This window comes from Clarias gariepinus, chromosome 17 (genome assembly GCF_024256425.1).
Source record: "Clarias gariepinus isolate MV-2021 ecotype Netherlands chromosome 17, CGAR_prim_01v2, whole genome shotgun sequence".
NCBI classification, from domain to species: Eukaryota; Metazoa; Chordata; class Actinopteri; order Siluriformes; family Clariidae; genus Clarias; species Clarias gariepinus.
The window spans coordinates 7,902,175-7,914,949 of NC_071116.1; positions in this window are offsets into that span (position 1 = coordinate 7,902,175).

Here is a 12,775-nt window from a genome sequence, read left to right on the forward strand (position 1 = left end):
CAATCAAGTAATCACTTAAATAGGAGCTACCTGACACAAAGAAGTAGACCAAAAGCACCTCAAAAGCTAGACATCATGCCAAGATCCAAAGAAATTCAGGAACAAATGAGAACAAAAGTAATTGAGATCTATCAGTCTGGTAAAGGTTATAAAGCCATTTCTAAAGCTTTGGGACTCCAGCAAACCACAGTGAGAGCCATCCACAAATGGCAAAAACATGGAACAGTGGTGAACCTTCCCAGGAGTGGCCGGCCGACCAAAATTACCCCAAGAGCGCAGAGACAACTCATCCGAGAGGCCACAAAAGACCCCAGGACAACATCTAAAGAACTGCAGGCCTCACTTGCCTCAATTAAGGTCAGTGTTCACGACTACACCATAAGAAAGAGACTGGGCAAAAACAGCCTGCATGGCAGATTTCCAAGCCGCAAACCACTTTTAAGCAAAAAGAACATTAAAGCTTGTCTCAATTTTGCTAAAAAACATCTCAATGATTGCCAAGACTTTTGGGAAAATACTGTATCTTGTGGACCGACAAGACAAAAGTTGAACTTTTTGGAAGGTGCGTGGTTACACCTGGCGTAAAAGTAACTCAGCATTTCAGAAAAAGAACATCATACCAACAGTAAAATATGGTGGAGGTAGTGTGATGGTCTGGGGTTGTTTTGCTGCTTCAGGACCTGGAAGGCTTGCTGTGATAAATGGAACCATGAATTCTACTGTCTACCAAAAAATCCTGAAGGAGAATGTCCGGCCATCTGTTCGTCAACTCAAGCTGAAGCGATCTTGGGTGCTGCAGCAGGACAATGACCCAAAACACACCAGCAAATCCACCTCTGAATGGCTGAAGAAAAACAAAATGAAGACTTTGGAGTGGCCTAGTCAAAGTCCTGACCTGAATCCTATTGAGATGTTGTGGCATGACCTTAAAAATGCGGTTCATGCTAGAAAACCCTCAAATAAAGCTGAATTACAACAATTCTGCAAAGATGAGTGGGCCAAAATTCCTCCAGAGCGCTGTAAAAGACTCGTTGCAAGTTATCGCAAACGCTTGATTGCAGTTATTGCTGCTAAGGGTGGCCCAACCAGTTATTAGGTTCAGGGGGCAATTACTTTTTCATACAGGGCCATGTAGATTTGGATTTTTTTTCTCCCTAAATTATAAAAACCATCATTTAAAAACTGCATTTTGTGTTCAATTATGTTATCTTTGACTGATAGTTAAATGTGTTTGATCAGAAACATTTTGTGTGACAAACATGCAAAAGAATAAGAAATCCGGAAGGGGGCAAATAGATTTTTACACCACTGTAAATTTTTTACTTTAGTTAATGGAAAATCTAGTATATCCTAGTGGAAAACTTGTATATTCTAGGTTCATTATGCAAAATTATCTTACAAATGATTTTGGTTGGTAGTAAATACAGTACCACCCTTGCAAATAGTCTACCATTTACCTATTCTTTTAGTCAGCAAGTTTAATTATATAATAATGAGTTAAATTCACCCACACTACCTAATTATTTATAGTAATAACTGCAAACTAAAAGAAAATTGTAATATATACCCCAAAACTTTATCTCTGTTGTAAGCATGAGCTATTGAAGGCACATGTTCATTGGGCGAGCTGAAGTGGACTTCATTTGTCAAGCTTCTGGGCTGAAGGTAAGATATCTTTGTAACATGCTGTCTATTTATCATATCATGTAAGCAAAAGGTAACTTATTTATTCTTATCTCTCATAAGATTTGTGATCATTGTTCTATGTTCAATGAGGAGTTTGTAGCTTTCTTAGTGTTGGAAAAATGATGAACATATTAAAGGGGTCATCCAACCCCATTTTTAAATGTTAATATGATTCTTTAGGGTCCTAATGAAAAGTTTGTAATATACTTTAATTTAAAAATTTTAATGGTTGTGTAAAAAAAACCCACTACTTTTACCTGGTAAAAACTAGCTTTGTTTTCAGCAACCTGTTTCAGTACATGCTCCTTTAAATGCTTATGATCTCTGCTGAGCCCGCCCCCCAGTTCTGTGGGGCGTGGGGTATAGCCACGGGAGTGTAGTCCAGTGCGGGCAATGCTTTGGACTGCATTACCCACAAAGCATTGCCCACAACGCAGTGCGTTGCCAAACTGGAAAACGCTGGAATATAGAGCCTGAGCCTGTTTTCTTAAGTAGTTTTTGGTTTGATTTAAATACGGAACCTACGCGGAAGTTTGTGATATCGCCTGACAACGCAGAAATTAAAAGAATGGACATGCATCGACTTGATTTGTCTTTCTCATCACTGCACGGGCATGAATTAACGGGCTGTTACGCTGCCGCGAGCAACAACAACAAAAGCGGAGAAGCTTACTGAGAGAGATACGAACGTGATGTGTTTACTGATGTGTTTACATGACTTCTTAATCTTTGACAGACATCGTTATAAACCATCTAACGTTACAAAGGTAAGCATAATATAGTTTTCCGACTATGTACACAGTTTGCAACTAGACAATCACCTTAATGCATTGTTTATTATAAACGGGCGATTAGGGATTATATAGAGACAGATGTACATAGAGAAGACTACATAACCATTTTCTATTAGAGTGTATTAGAGTTAACTTACACTCCACATTCATCATGATTATTAGAAAAGGCGATCTGCAAAGATTCATAGAAAAAGAAATCACACTCAACAAGCCTGGTGAAGATGAAGCAGGAACACGAAGCGTTAGTACAGATCCCTTTTTTAGGAGCAGCTTCCTAGCAAAACTTGCTTTATATTGACCCGCGTTTATAAAGCAGTCTGGTGAAAAATGGTTAGCGCAAACATTAACACATTTAGGTAGATCGGCGGGGACGTTAGCTTTAAAAACTAAATTCAGCCACTGCGTCCTCAGCGGCTCAGATGTCGGTAGTGAATGACGACTGCTGTGTTCGCTATTACACCAAACTACTGTACACCACACTCGGTTAGGCGACATTTTGCTCCAGCGGCGAAAAACAATGGCCGACAGCTTCTTCTCACTCGGGGCGGGTCTTTGCTAAAACACCAGTGTCAATCAACTAGTGTAGGAGCGTCCTCTTGTGGTGTGGCGTCACAGTGACAGGCATTTGCGATTGGCCTGATTTCAGAAGGGGCATGTTATTGTAATAAATTAAAAGAAAATCACTGGGCCACTCTTTATCATCGTAGAGTGGTTGTGTACACACTCTCCTAACACACAGTTTAGTCCAAACAGCTTAAAAAAGTGCATGTAGGCCTGTATGACCCCTTTAAGATAATGCTTTTATGAGCGGTAATAAGGTCGATGCCATAAATTTATGTCAATATTAAAGAATTGTTATAATCCTATGTTGGAATGTTAAATGAAATAGTACAATTTAAAATGTTTATACCAGTGTGCATGTGTCTGTCCGTAGGATTTGGACTTTCCTACCTGTACGAATTGGACTCATTTGTCTGCATGAGGTAAATTTGCCTGCCTTTAACTGTTTAGGTAAACTCAGCTAAACTCCACACTGAGGAATTTTTAGGGGAGTTCTACTTTATTTATAACTGCATTTTTAATGTCTCCAATACATGTATTGATGAATTGGTTGAGGAACTCAATTTCCTTACATCATCTGCATCTGGAGTATAAAGGAAATTATACTGAGCACCTTGAGAAACCACAGATGTACTTTTCAGGATTCATTGATTTTAGAACTGGTGAAAAATCTTTGTCTGCTAAACCTTTTATGTTCTGCCTTAGGAGTGGATGGGTTTTTAAGCACACAGTACAGGAGAGAGCAATTTGTTAAGGAGCATTCTCACTGATTGAGCCAATTGAGTACATGTTTGATGATAGCAAGAAAAAGACATTCCAAAATGTCAAAAAAAAATTATGTGCAGATAAACATAGACTCTCACTCATTCTTTACATAGATGAGTTTGCAATATACAACCCTCTTGGGACATCCCGCAAGAAACATAAAGTGACAGCTGTGTACTGGGTGCTTGCAGACATTCCTGCTATCCTGCGATCTATACTAACCTCCATCTACTTTCCTTGAAATCCTTGGAAGATGATGGTATTTTTGTGGCAAGTCTTGGCAAAGTGGTCAAGGGTACAAGGGGTTTGTTGAAAGCTTTTGTTCTTCACACTTTTGTTGCTTTCGCATTAAAGAGATACAGGAGCATGAAGTAGGAGAGTGTTTACTTTATGGACAAAGTCTAATTGCAGTTTGCATGTCAAGGCAGCATTGTCTAACACTGACCAAGCTCATTATTGTGGAGTAAAAAGGCAGTGTCCCATTTCTGATATACTGAGTTACTTCCATGCTACATCAGGTTATTCCCCTAATGCTTTGTACGCTTTGCTTGAAGAGATTGTTCCTTTTGAATTGGCACTTTGTCTGGATGTGTTTATAAAAAGTAAGTACTTTTCTCTTCAAGAGCTCAACTGGTTCATCTTTCACTTTACTTACAAGTGGAATGATAAAACCAACTGTCCCCAAAGTATTCCCTTCACTTTTGTATAACGTAAGACTGAAGGAGGCAATGTGCACGAAAACTGGTGCTTATTGCGGATGCTTCCTTTTATGACTGATTGCAAAGTACCAGAGAATAATGCAGCGTGGTAAGTTTTGATGACCGTGAAAGACATTGTTGAGCTTGTCAGAGCTCCTGTGCATACTGAGATGTCGATAGGATACATGGAAAGCAAGATCAGTGTGCATCGTTATAGGTTTTTGGATGTGTTCCCAAGGGAGAAATTGAAACCAAAACATCACTTCCTTGAACATTATCCATGGCTTACAACTGCTTGGAGTGGTTGTCGGGTTCCAGGATATTATCACAAAGTTCTCTCTTACTATAGTCCTGAGTACTAAGCCTGTCAAATTTTAATCAACTACAATCTCTAAATTTTCTCTCTCTTTACAGCTGATGACAACACATCCACTCCAAACCACAATGTCATTCAGGTTGCAAGTGATCATAGAAGAACACAATGTGCGAAAGTTGACACTTCCATTGGGGATTCCTGATCCGGTGGAAGATCTAGTTTCAACAATTATTAAAACATTTCAGTTACAAGGGGAATATGGACTACTTTATGAGACAAGAATTTGGGGAACCAGTTTTTTAGTGTCATTACAACTACTGAACTGCCACACATGGCCACTGTAAAAAACTTTTTAAAAAAGAACCTACAGTTGTCCTTGACTTACACCCACTAGAAGAATCGGGACCATCCTCTGTACTGAGTTCAGTGGACAGCACTGCCGATGACAGTGAAGCATGCCCTGGTGCTACAGATGACTGTTAATAGTCCAGCTCACGAGAAACTGTCCTCCTCCCTGTATCATGTCGAACTGATCCATGGCCAGTGCCATTTAAAATTCCACAGTTTTCATGTGACATTGAGGTTATTCTTGAACAGGCAAACAAGGCATATCATGCCTCTGGAACATGCTTCCAAGATGCAAGTGTTAAATCTGCAATAATGCAAGACCTTGCCAAACTCATATTCTCCTACACAGCCTAGCCCTCAAGCCTGCAAATAGCCCAGTGGCTGAAGCACTCGTTGAGAGGTTTCCATGACTTAAGGAGCCTGGGTCTTTTGCAGGGACGTATGGGTGGCAGCAACGCCTCAAGCATAAGATGCACAATTTTTGTGCCAAGCTGAAGGCAGGAAAATATGCCTGGATTAAAATAGAGGTAAATACATTAAAGAGAGTCATTTGGTGACACAGCCCTTGCCAAAAATCTAAAGAGACCAAAAAAAAAAAAGCAAAGGTCAGTTATCTCCCTTTACATCCTTTGGGAGAAAATCAAGACACTTTAGAGAAGGAGAGGCTTGAATTAGTAAATGAAATAAAAATGAAGAAGAATGAAAAGATTATAGGAGAAAAAATGTCCAAAACCTTTTCAATGCGAAGAGAGAAGGTTATGTTAATACATTTAGTATTAAAAGTTTTTATTTTCCTGAAGTGTGTATTAATTTCCTTTTGTCCGACTCTGTATTTGTTATTCTTTTCCAGCAAGGCTCTCAATATTTCAATAAGTAAATGAGTATTAATATTAATTAATAGTAATATGATAAATGAACGTTATTACCTTTTAGAATTTTGACTCCTTATTTGAAAGTTGCCATATTAGTTTGTCCCTTTACTTAATAGATCAAAGAGGAGTTTCATCAGATAACAATTTCCCTGGAAGAAAAATTCATGCTTAAGCTTGACAGTCACACACCCCGTCTCCTGCAGCTGATGCGTGCCAAAGGGGGTGCTGTTGGTATCAGAATGCATCCTCTCCTTAACTATAAATGAGGTATGTTTTTTAGAAGTGCAAACACTAATTTGTAGAAACAAGGATTGTCATTAAAATGCATCTCCTTACAGTCTCAGAGTGTAGAGAAAAAAAGGGATGCAGTGGTCTGCTGCCTCATTAAGTACCTATAGGGAGCCCAGAGCTATTCCAAGTATCACAGGTAAGTTACAAAAATATTGATTCACACAAGGTGTTTAAAAACATCTTATTTACAGTATGTGGTTGGATTGATAAATGTTATTGTGGTCAAAAGCACTCAAATTTCTTAACTTATTGCTTGTATTGTTTTTTTTCTGCCATTTAAAGAATGATCAGAAGGGGCCACACAGAGCAAAATATGAAGGTGCTTGTGATCCATAATCCCATGGCTGTGGACGATCCAGTAGATGTGTCTATTGTGATGGAGGGTGGATCCGAGTGATCAGTGGGTGTGAATACAAAACCAAGGCATGCATGCTGTTGATGGGTTTGATCTATGCCCTCAACCTTGACTATCCTAAGAAGCACAAGAATACTTTCAAGGTATTTCAAAGACTTTTTTTGGAGCTTGATGGAGGCATCTAAAGAAGGTTCACAGACTCAAAATTAAGCTCATGGAATAGAGTGCTTCCTTGCTTTATGTTGGGGACAGTTACCTACACTGTAAAAAGTGGGACTGGGCCTAATTAACAACTGTTAAATTAAAATTAGCGACAAGTGCATAATAAAATTTACTAACTGCATTCTGGAGTCAAATTAAGCTGATTTAAACAAATGCTGATTATTTATATATAAATAATCAGCATTATAAATATATAATTAAAATGGAAAAATATATAAATATATAATTCCATTTCAATTTTTTTTTTTTTCAGTTTAAAAGTATATCCTTTTTATTTTTATACACAAAGTATCTAGTTACTGTTTATTTTACCAGCTTCTGATGCTGCATTTAAAAAAATGTTGGACAATCCACAAATAAATGTCAATGTTACAAATGTTAAATGCTATTCTGTTGTTTTTATGGTAACCCACCACATAAGCATTTAAGTAACTTAGAAATATTACAATTGTTTCAATGTGACATTCAACATCATTGAGTAGATTTGATTTTTAATTTAACTGCATTGTTCATGCAGATGAAGATTTATATGTAGAAGTAAATCAGGTTCACTTAAATATTTAATTAATGTTAGTCAATTTTTCTCAGATATTCAATAAAAATAAATCAATCTCTTCCAGATTTCTCTCAGATATTCATTGAATGTAACATTTTTTAGTAAAGATAAAACTTTTCTTAAAATGATTTAATTTAGCCTAAAATATTTATGCTGAATACATTATATTTTCCACAGTTAATATTATATCCAACACAGTAAAATACTAGATTTCATTTACGATTGAATATATATTTTGTCTTACATTTAAATATTTTATCCTATGTTTCTTACTCATTATTATAGTAGTAAAATTTTGTTGCCATCATTTTTTAAAGTAAACCCTAGGTCAGATTTTTTTACAGTGTAAGTCCAAGTATGGTTATTCTGTGTTATTCTCTTATTCTGCTATTTTTTAATTCATTTTAAAATTATTTTATGTTCAAACAGACACATTTAGCTGAACAAATAGGCACACTAAGTTTTATTAATGAACAAGTAGACAAACTTGTTTTAATTTGAGCAATATATTTAATGTTTTACACCAGCAGCAACTTACAAATGAGGTCTCAATTTAAAAAGATGACAAAACATAAAACACCACAAATAAGTATTAATCTTAGAAGAAAAAAAATTAAACACCAACAGAAACATTTAGTACTTCGTTATAAATTTTAAATATGTTAGATACGGTTGGGCAGAAATCTCCTGAAGTCAGATGCAGACAGGACACCTTTCAGTCACAAACTGCTGTGAAAAAATATAGAGATAGATTCAATTAAAATTCATAATACTTAATTTAGCAAATGAACAATATTTATACTTCCTCTTGCTTCACAACTCATGAGAACAGACCGAAACCAGAACCAAACTGCAGATTAAGCACGCGCATATAACCGTCGGTATTTTAAGTGTGATTAAAAATACAAGAAATAGCTTAAACCAAGATAATGTGACTGAACATTGCTAAACAGCAGGTGATATTTATGTTAAGTATTTCGTTTCTATTTAGAAATATGGGAATTAATTCCTGCTGATGTTTACCAGAAATACGCGGTTTACCAGATGATACGTTCTTTAGCAGACGTCTCCGCGACGTACCTGTGCTATCTGGGACCCAAACAAACTGAGTGCAAATTGTTACCTCACATTTTTTGGGTAGATTCTATAGATATTTTTTTACAGTGTAGGTAAAGTAAAATATTTCAAGCCTTGTTTTAACTTCTATCTTTGACAATATAATCCTTTTACAATATTCTTTTTTTTTTTTTATGAATTCTTTCCAGAAAAAAATAAATTTTAAATAGCTTTTTTTCGTTATGTGGATTACACATGTAAAACCAATTGTATTATAAATTCACTCTATTGTTGCTAATAACTACAACCATTTATTTTACAATATTTAGTTTGATAATTTTTTAAATAAATTTTTTTACAGAAAAAAAAAATTAAATAGCTTTTTCGTTATTTGGATAGCACATGTAAAACCAATTGTACTATGAATCCACTCTATTGTTGCTAATAACTACAACTTGTAACAAAAGTGAACTCAACAAGGAGGGAAGTATAAAAGATGAGTAAGTTTATTGACAATTGTAGAAATCACGGCAGGTTGTGAGATGCACAACGGCGAGGAAGGTAACAGCACCAGGAAGGTAACAGGAATGAGATACACACACACACACACACACACATTTTTTTTCTTTTTTTTATTAATCACTTGGATTAATCATTCATTCTGACAGCACTAATGTTTATTGTAGACAACCATACAAGGGTAATTGTTACTAAGCCTGCCCTGGGTACACTAATTTTCTTGTATGTTGCCCTCACAGATTCCTGCAGCTAAGCTTGGATGTACATTTACATTCCAATAAAGGTTACCGATGACATGCCTCTAAAGTTTGACTTATTGCACCATTAAAATACTTATAGGCAAGTTATCATATCTTCTTCTCCATAAAACATGTTAATGAGTAGTACACATATATGGTTCTTTAATGCATTTGCATTGTACTAAAATGCATTCTTTTTCAATTGCCATATACAGTATCCCAAATCACTATGGCCGTTAAAAAATGCAACAAAAAAAGTGTTAGTGCAGTATATAGGCCCGTGGCACAGCCTAAGCTTTTATCCTTAATGCTTTTTTCCCCCCTCACGTTACTTTTACTTTTATACTTTAAGTAGTTTTAGAAACCGGTAATTTTACACTTTTACTTGAGTGAAGAGTAAAAAGCTACTTAAGTAATGAGCTACTCAAGTAATGAATGTGAATACTTTTGACACCACTGCTGGACACTGACTGAAGCGTGGTGTGTGGTTTTAAGTGCTTATGGCGGTTTGGTACCGCGGTAAAGTTAGTTTGATATTTAGACATTCGACAGATATTCGGTATTTTAGGGCCCGTCGACAAATTTCTGTTCAAATGAAAAGTGATACTTGTTACTTACCTGGCTACGTGCAGAGTTATTCTAATTTCTTATTAAATATATATATGCCATGCGTCATTGCATACTCCTTTTGTTTATTTATTAATAATCGTTGAATTAATAGATAATATTAATTGAGTATTGTGAATTAATTTGCAATTATTATATATAAACTTTATTAAATCACAATTTCTTCAATAGCTTCTAGGTCATGTGACCTGGTAACCCCAAACTGGTACCAAAATAATCTTATTGAAGCCCCACACAAGGTATACCTGATTTTATTCGTAGATATGTCAATTAAATTAATTTAAAAAATGTATAAAAAAAATAAAAAAAACTTTTCTTCAATAGCTTCTAGGTCATGTGAGCTGATGACTCCAAACGGTGTAGTGGCAATTCACTCCTCATCAGCAACAAGGAGTTTGACAATACCCTGGCCCTGCAGGGGCTCATTAAGGAGTCATTATTTGATATTGTCTGTATTTTTTAAGTGTCCTTTATTTGACCACTGTCTCTAGTTTGTCATGCAAATACACTCCCAGGTATTTGTAATTGTTGACTACCTGAACACACTCATCCTCCATGGCAACAGGAGACCAGGATTTGATCTTTCTGAAGTTGATAACCATCTCCTTTGTCTGGAAATGTTAAGTTGCAGATAATTCTACACTCACCTAAAGGATTATTAGGAACACCTGTTCAATTTCTCATTAATGCAATTATCTAATCAACCAATCACATGGCAGTTACTTTAATGCATTTAGGGGTGTGGTCCTGGTCAAGACAATCTCCTGAACTCTAAACTGAATGTCAGAATGGGAAAGAAAGGTGATTTAAGCAATTTTGAGCGTGGCATGGTTGTTGGGGCCAGACGGGCCGATCTGAGTATTTCACAATCTGCTCAATTACCTGTATTTTCACGCACAACCATTTCTAGGGTTTACAAAGAATGGTGTGAAAAGGGAAAAACATCCAGTATGCGGCAGTCCTGTGGGCGAAAATGCCTTGTTGATGCTAGAGGTCAGAGGAGAATGGGCCGACTGATTCAAGCTGATAGAAGAGCAACTTTGACTGAAATAACCACTCGTTACAACCGAGGTATGCAGCAAAGCATTTGTGAAGCCACAACACGCACAACCTTGAGGCGGTGGGCTACAACAGCAGAAGACCCCACCCGGTACCACTCAACTCTACTACAAATAGAAAAAAATGCTACAATTTGCACGAGCTCACCAAAATTGGACAGTTGAAGACTGGAAAAATGTTGCCTGGTCTGATGAGTCTCGATTTCTGTTGAGACATTCAAATGGTAGAGTCAGTATTTGGCGTTAACAGAATGAGAACATGGATCCACCATGCCTTGTTACCACTGTGCAGGCTGGTGGTGGTGGTGTAATGGTGTGGGGGATGTTTTCTTGGTACACTTTAGACCCCTTAGTGCCAACTGGGCATCGTTTAATGACACGGGCTACCTGAGCATTGTTTCTGACCATGTCCATCCCTTTATGACCACTATGTACCCATCCTCTTTGGCTACTTCCAGCAGGATAATGCACCATGTCACGAAGCTCAAATCATTTTTAATTGATTTCTTGAACATGACAATGAGTTTACTGTACTAAAATGGCCCCCACAGTCACCAGATCCTAACCCAATAGAGCATCTTTGGGATGTGGTGGAACAGGAGCTTTGTGCCCTGGATGTGCATCCCACAAATCTCCATCAACTGCAAGATGCTATCCTATCAATATATGGGCCAACATTTTTAAAGAATGCTTTCAGCACCTTGTTGAATCAATGCCACGTAGAATTAAGGCAGTTCTGAAGGCGAAAGGGGGTCAAACACTGTATTAGTATGGTGTTCCTAATAATCCTTTAGGTGAGTGCATATATCTGTATATTGCAGATGGCACACTTCACTGTTGCATTCAAAGTCTGAAGTGTATATAGTAAAAAGGAAAGGAGCTAATTGTGGAACAGAAACAAAGGTGTCGGAGCACATGGTCACATGACCTGGTAGGTATTGAAATTATTTTTTTAAGTAAATTTTTTAAGCTTTAATTTTCACAAAGCAGCTTTACAGAATGAAAAAAAATGAGGGTAGTCAGTATAAAATGTGTGAGAAAATAACCAGATTTATCAGATTTGGGATACAAAGAGGTGTACTGTGTGGGGGTGACCAAGTACAGTAAGTTTTTTTGGTACTAGTTTGGAGTCACTGGGTGACTTATAAGCTACTGATAAAATAGTGATTGTTAGAATTATTAAAATAAAATGAATGAAGACATATCTTGGACTACAAAGAGGTGTACCTTTTGGGGGTCTCAGATTATTATTGGTACCAGTTTGGGGTCACCAGGTCACATGACCTAGAAGCTATTAAAGAAATAGCGTTTATTTTAAATAAAAAATTAAATAAAAAATGATTGAAGACATATCTTGAGATAAAATAAAGTGTACCTTGTGTGGGGCTCCAATGAGATTATTTTGGTACCAGATTGGGGTCACATGGGCACATGACCAAAAAGCTATTGAAGAAATAGTGATTTAATAAAACAATATATATAATATTTGCAAATTAATTCACAATATTCAATTAATATCAACTATTAATTTAACAATTAATAATAAACAAAAGCATTATGCAATGACGCATGGCATATGTATGTTTAATAAGAAATTAGAATAACTGGTGTTTCACTGCCTAATCATTCCCTAATCACCTGACACAAATAGAAAATATCTATCTGCAAAGGACGAAACATTACCGGTGTCAAATTCTGTAAAGATCTGCGCAAGACTCACCTTAGAAAGTGTCCTTGGAAAAGTAGACCTCGGAATCGTCAGCTCTCGAACACTAAAAACTCACACTTTCGGCACCGTACTGGGTGTACTGG